The 7,517-nt window shown below is 37.5% G+C and overlaps 1 long non-coding RNA gene across 1 annotated transcript; it reads right to left on the reverse strand.

Annotated features, from left to right (window-relative positions):
- Positions 1-203: 203 nt before the first annotated feature.
- On the reverse strand, positions 204-7,009 carry LOC143695961 (uncharacterized). The gene is made up of 5 exons (XR_013185422.1): positions 6,838-7,009; positions 6,405-6,551; positions 5,172-5,286; positions 3,076-3,117; positions 204-2,088 (listed from the first exon to the last, which is right to left on the reverse strand). It is a non-coding gene; the product is annotated as an uncharacterized LOC143695961 (long non-coding RNA).
- Positions 7,010-7,517: the final 508 nt, after the last annotated feature.

Below are 7,517 nucleotides of genomic sequence, written 5' to 3' on the forward strand. Positions count from 1 at the left end.
TCATCTGTGTAGCTAAAGCTAACATCTATTTAATCCACCAACAACCCTCCTGCACCGCCAAGTGTTAAAGTGTACAAAGTCTCTTCCCAAAATCTTTTTTTAGTGACCTGTCAACTTCCTTGCCTTCAATGAATCAACATTTTTCTATTTGTCTCATTCTATACCCCACCAAAAAAAAATGCAAGTTCCATGTTAGTATACAAATTTCTCTTTTATTCTATACTCATATTTGCTTTTGCAAGGACACAAATTTCATCTTTCTACTAAAGAGTGGACAAGGAACTTCATGCCATAAAAAAACCACCCATGCTAACCTCCTTGCTGAAGCAGTGCAGGAGAATCTCACCTAGACCCTTCCTAAGACAGTAACATCTTACTGCAGCATAGCTGCTTTCATGTCTGGTGATGCCAGTGATTATTCTTCTTGTGAGTAATCCTGCAGTGCTACAGTAGTTCCAGCCTCAGCTCTTCGGGGAGAGGGTCCTGTTTGCTTGGAGTTTGGAGGGGATTTTTTTTAAATTCAAACATCTTTTCATGTTGGCAGCAGTACTGACAAGCCTAACAGACTAGTTCCATACAGGCCACACAGGGATGCCTGGAGCTTTGGCAGTAATTCCTCTGGGGACTCCAGGGGTGATCACAGTGGAGAGGGGTACACAGAAACTATGGAGCCTATGCAAGAAATAGGTAGCATATGCAAGAGGCTTTGAAATAACTTCCTAACATACACCAGCTGCCTAACATGGATTGACTGACCCCAGAAAAAGCTATGCAGTTGTGAAGGAGCAGCAAAGGAGTTTTGGGGAATCAAAAATTTGCCTGCATTAAACGGTTTATACAAGCAAATGGTGAGATTAAGCACCAACTGTTGCTCCAGGTATGCAAGGGCTTTCAATATTTTGTTCATCATTTAATTAACTTGATTTCTAAAAATGCCAAACCCCTTCAACTGTGAGCCTAAAACTTACATGTGGAAATAGTGTTTAGTACTCAACTATACAATGGATTCCTAGTCTGTAAATCAACATTATTTCCACATGTAAGTTTTAGGCTCACGGTTTTGTTTCCACAGGTAAGAATCTTTATCTCATGATCTCAGCTTATGTTCACATCCTGTTCGTACACATCTTGCTTTCTGTTTTATCACAAGAACAATAAAGCTCAGACTTTTTACTACCACTTCTGTACTTTCATTTAATTCTTTTAGCTTTTTAATTCTTGTAATATTTATTCAATTTTCAGATATTGTCAACAACCAAGGGGATCAACATTTTCTTTTCTTCTTTTTGACTCCCTAGAGAAAAAGCTAAGGGGCTGGTGAATACACAGTTTTAAAATTTAAACTAAAACCATTAAAAGTTAATGCTGTGAGTCCTTTTCCTCTATGGTTATTCATACCAAATATGCCACATTTACAAAACCATGAAGTACATAAGGTAAGCCTTCAAAAGGCAGGATTTTGTGAGAGCTTCTTAGAGGTAATATCTGTTTAAACCATTAGAGAATGAACTTAAACAGGTCATTAAAGTTTGTTTTGTCAAGTAATCTCTAGATTTCATTAAATGAATCTTTCCTAACAATTTCTTTCCCTGACACTCAGCAATACAATTTAGAAAGGAAAGTGTATTTGTTCAAGAGCAGCTTGCAACAGAACACAAGGTCCAAATATTCTGGAATTTTGAGAAGTCTACTCCACACTGTTGTCTTTATTTACACTGGAAGAGAGAGAAAACTGTGAGAAGCTGTAGCAATATCAAAATGAGAAGGACATTTTAATACTTTGCCTTTGTGCTGAGTGTTTCCTGTAGAGCAAATAAATCAAGAAATTATTCCAATACCAAATACTGCAAAGAAAATGGAAAACCCACAATGCAATACTAAAATTTCCTAAAACCTACCATACAGACTGTAAACAATCCACAGGGTGACACATCATGATTTACCAGAAAGGTGGGTTAAATTACAAGCCTTCATTGTTTTGGCATTGCCCTCCCTTTCTGTGGAGGTCCTGGTCTCCAAACACTGATAGATAGCATCCACAGGAACAAACTGAAGCTCTGAGCTGATTTTCATACAATTGCTGAAAACCTGTAAGATAAAGGTGAAGAACCACTAAAAAACAGATTACTGAGACAGAAAAAAAAATCTGTAATATGAGGACACAAGATATTTCTTTCTGAATACAGAAATTCCATTTGCCTATCTATCATCCTTTACTATGAACCACCTTTTAAAGACTATTTCTCTCTAGTACTCATGAGTCATTTTCTAGCATCACGTCTTTGGCAGCTTGAAGCATTTTGAAAGTGAAAGCAAATAAAATTGCTTTTAATGCACTCATAAGAGGGTACTTCAGGTTTTTTAAAAGCCATTTTTTCTCTATCTTTTAGCTGCTAGGAGGCTTTAAATGGGACCCCTGTAGGTTTTTGTCTGTAAACCATACGAGAGCATAAAAGCTTGGAAAACTTGCAGAGATTCTGAAGCAGGTTCACACAGCTTCATTGAAACTGTGTGTGGTTTTGAAGCTCACCAGGACTCTACTCACCAGGAACCATTTAAAATTGCCAACTTATGAAGTAGATTTAAAACTCAAAAGATTATGATGAAAACCTAAGACTTATTTTGTAGGCTTCCAGCTTGAAAGAAAAAAAAAACTTTCTGTAAATAGGGAGGAATGGGTTTTCATTCTCTAAAGGTTTTGGGGTATTGTTTCTTTGAAAACACATACAGGAGCCTGAAAAGGGGATCAGAATAACCTCTGTAAACACAGCCTGAATTAACCTGCATCAAACTGATTTACCTGTATCAAAAGAATCAAACTGATCAATCCATTATAGCAACATGTGGTGGCTCAACTATCCTGAAAGCACTTGCAGGATGGTTACAATTGAAATGCATCAAATCTTTCCATCTTTGGAGATGACTCTGCTCAACCCACTTTACTATCAATCAGAACAGCCAGCAAGAAAAGAAGGCTTGGAAAATCACCATGAAAATCACCAAAATATCATGAGAAATGAGAAGCTACTTTCATTTATATGAAGAATCAGTCAAAGAAGATGTCATGACTCATACCATTCGCTCTCAATTTTGTATTGTAAGGTTTAGGACTTGGTGCTGCAAAAGAAAATGGAAAAATGTTGGTTTGAATGGCAAGGAAGACATGAAAATTTATCACAATAGAGTCTAATATAGTATTTTCTTCTTTCTGTACCTATACAGTTATCTTTGAAGGCTCTAAAAGCTCTGTGAACAAAGATTGGGTTTTTATTTCAGTCAACCCAGAAACTCTAGCAAGATCCCAAGAAGTTAATGGACAGAAATGAAACTGCTTTTCATGATTTCTGATGGCAAGCAGTACAGTGGAGGATGTTTGCTACTATTTAAATTTGTTGTGGGACTGATTTTTCCACTAGTGATTGCTTTTGGCTTTTATACTTATTACTTATAAATTTTATATTCATTGGTAATAAAGAATATTCAACAGTCCTGTTGATTTCATATTAAACATTCAACACAACAGCAGCTGTGCAGCGCCAAGAAATCAATGTCACTTTTCACTAGGGTCATAAAGAACATGGGGTTGATCATAGAAGCTTATTTTTCCACAGTCACAACCAGTCATGGAATTAATTCCTAACTTGGGAAGGTCTATGCAACAACTCTGCTGCTAATATATAAATACACCAAAAGCTGTTGACATTTTTTTCCTATTTGGCTTGGAATCCATTGGCCCACACCAACTGACCAAAATCTGTAATATATGAGCCCTTGCACAAGAGCAGGAGGAAGTAAAGATCAGCAGTTTGTGAAGCCCTTACACAAGCTGAGGTTTTTAAGAGTTTGCAGAGGTACAAAGGAAAATATTCAAACCTTGAAGAGGATGCCAAAACATTTATCCTTGCCTATTTGGAGGGGACAGGGGTCCTGACTTCAAATGTAGGGACAGGAAGCAAAATACACTGACTAGGTGCTTTAAAGATTGGTGCCAAAGGAAGTTCCAGTGAACACCTTGTGTGTACACTTGTAGCAACCTTCAGTGAGGGAAGGGAAGGGAAGGGAAGGGAAGGGAAGGGAAGGGAAGGGAAGGGAAGGGAAGGGAAGGGAAGGGAAGGGAAGGGAAGGGAAGGGAAGGGAAGGGAAGGGAAGGGAAGGGAAGGGAAGGGAAGGGAAGGGAAGGGAAGGGAAGGGAAGGGAAGGGAAGGGAAGGGAAATTTCTTCCTGAAGCTTAAGGGTAAGTAGCAATTCTGAAGCATGGCATCAATACAGCAAAAGTGTAATGTAAACAGATACTCAAGTAGTCTGTTAAAAAAAAAAAAGTGAGAGAGAGGAGGGGGAGAGGTACTATTCAAGTACTACTCAAAGAGAGCAAAGTCTGGAAGAGCACAGCCCATGGCTGGCATCTCGGCATTTCTTTTCCACTAGACCAATTTGAAGAAAATCCCTGCAAAGAAACTTTCATAAGATGGCATTTTTGTGATTCAGTATAGCACCAATATTCCTTTTGAGTTTTATAACTGTTCCTAGAACATTCTTGGCAATGAATTTAAACTTTTTGAAAGAGGTCGCATTTCACTGTAAATGGTTATCTGGTATTCACAACACAAAATAAGCATTTGAATATTTATTGTGAGCACATTGCATTTTAGGGAGAACACACAAAGATTCTTACCACAATTATCTTGTTCCAGCTTTAATATATTAGCTGTCACCTCTTTAATGGATCTTGTGAGAAAGGAAAGTTTCTTTCTTTAACTCTCTTTTCCCCCTGAACGCAATTACCACCTCATTCAGAGCTCTTTGTGTCCACCTAATCTCTCTGATTATGTCTCTGACACCACCACAATACTCCATGACTGACATACCTGACAGCTGTGACTGGTGACAGAGCACTCACAATGCAAACCAGCTCTATGCAGGATGAGTATTACCTACCGCCAGCCTCCCAGAACAAACATGGAAGGAAGGTAGAAGGGGTGGGGGCATTTCACCACCAGCCTAACCCCTGCCGATTCTGCCTCCTTTTAGAGCCAAACAGCATTGACAAGCAGAGCCTCTTTGTACATACCTACCTAATGAACCAATTGTTGGATGAATACAAAAGCACACCCATTAGTATTTTAATTTTTAATTTATAGAGTGGAAAATGCATGTTTGGAGACCTGACTTACAAGCAGGACTTGATGGATCATTTTGTCTCGCTCCAGCCCTTTCATGCTCCTCCGGGTCATAACTCCCAGCTGGTGCTCAACTGTCAGATTGAGGCAGGTGGCTATAGATGAGAGCCTGTGAGGAAAGACATACCTGAAAATGTCATTCCCAGACAACAAACTGCCCCTGGAATCAAGGACAAACCGTCTCAGAATTCAGCATTTTGAGCCATAAAGACATGGATTTGTGTTACGAATAGTTGCCAAGTACAACGGCAGTAATGAATACACTAATCAGGAAAAATATTAGAGTGCTTTATAAAGAGTCTTATACTTTAAAATTCCATGGTTTTCAGTAGTATTTATACTTGAAAAGCTTCAGCTTGTCAGCACTGACTACCTTTTCCCCCCATGGGAAAAAAAAAATACCAAAACGATGAGAATTTTGAGAATAGGGATAAAGCTGATTATTCAGAACAAACAATTTTGTTGCATCTTTCTGAGCTTTTGAGCAGCTCTAGAAATTACATATTGCTAGAATGAGAGAAAAGGTGCAAAAATGAAGAAAAAAAGCATTTTCATGTAGGAAATGTCTAGAGCCAAAAAGTACCACCCAAGCATCCAGTTTTCAAAGACAATCAGATCATATTTACAGAAAATTAATCCCAGTGCATTATATCAATCTAATTTTATATCTAAAAACTGCTCATGTAAGACTGTCCTCCAACAATCATACTGCAAAAATGAGACATCCAGGATCGAAGGATATGCTTAGGAAAGCTTTGTGATCAAACTTTATGTCATTGAAAGCAGAATTTTCATTTGCTATCTTAACCTCCTTATGCTACAAGTTAGGTGTTTATGCTATTAGTATAGATTTAGCACATTGAATTAAGTTTGAAAAGATTTCAGGATCAGTTTTAGCAAATTAATAAAATGTCTAAAGAAAATCCTCTTTTTAATCCACCATGGTCCAGCCTGCAATACTTCTTTATTCTGTACTTGAAGTTACCACTCCACAGGAACCTGTAAGGCAGATTCCACATTACTTGATGTATCAGTGAACTGATGCAGTGATCTAAAGGCTAAAAATCATTACTGCTATAAGAACATTAAGGAAAATCTTTTCTACTGTTAATACCAACTCAAATTTTCAAATGGGAAGCTAGAAACAATATTCTACTTAACTGGCAAATTTGGGGAGAAAATTGGTATGATGCAAACAGTACTACTTAAAAAATTATTAACAATCACCTTTTTTACTGAATATGAGGCATCATGGCAGGCAGGTGGATCCTTCACCCAAATACTTGATGTTTGTCATTCTGACAAAAAGATGTATATTCTTCATTTATGCTATACAATGAAAGCAGTAAGGCATGAACTTCTGTTACCTAGAGGCTTTTTGGAAACAAGGTAGAACAAGACAGCTGTGAGTAAAAGTCAGGATACTCAATTCCAGTACCAGGGACAACTGATCTTATGTCACCTGCCCACTCTCTCACTGACTTCCAAGGACTTTTGTTCCCAGAATGTCTTTTCTCATTTCCAAAGATGCTGCAATATAGCAAGCTAACATGCATAAGATACATAACCTACTAACATAACCTACTAACCTCACAGTGAACTTTGTTACCCCTCAACTCCTCCACAAATCATAGGAGCAAGAACATAACCAGCATCTTACCTGTCAGGCATTCCCACAACAGAAATGCCCAGAGTATTTAGTATTCTATTTCAAAAGACCAGCACTGGCCTCAGAAATTTACTTTATGTATCAAAAAACACTCACAAAATTCTCTTTACTATTTTATGCTTTTATATAATCAAAATAATCTTCTAGACAGCCAGGCCTTGATATGCACCTATACAAGGTTTTCTGAACACTAATTAGTTTCAGATGCCAGGGCAACCATCTCCAAAACACACTGAAGCACGTGTACAGAATGTATTACAACCTCATTTGCAGCCAATGATGTGAAAACTTTACAAAGCTCTTGAATAATTATGATTACTAATATCCCAATTAGGTTGAACAGGTACACAGACATCCTCAGTGCTAGACACTTAATGAATTTTTAAAAATAATTCTTTTCTGAATTTCCTTTCTGACTGGTATTAAAATCAACAAGTAAGATGCCTGTAATTAAAAAGACATAGTTTCAGGTTTGTTTGGGTTTTTTTAAAGCTTGCTGCTTGGGGCATTTGAGTCAATCTTGCCAGTCTGAGACAAAAGATTGCATCCAGCAACATGAGAAAATGGAAAAAATGCTTCAAAGCTGTCAAAGATCAAAATGAGAAAAGAATTATACCTAAAGTTAATTCTGCTTACTTTATTAAAAGTATTACAATCTAAAATCTTAATCA

The sequence above is a fragment of the Agelaius phoeniceus genome, chromosome 1 (assembly GCF_051311805.1).
Source record: "Agelaius phoeniceus isolate bAgePho1 chromosome 1, bAgePho1.hap1, whole genome shotgun sequence".
Classification (NCBI taxonomy): domain Eukaryota; kingdom Metazoa; phylum Chordata; class Aves; order Passeriformes; family Icteridae; genus Agelaius; species Agelaius phoeniceus.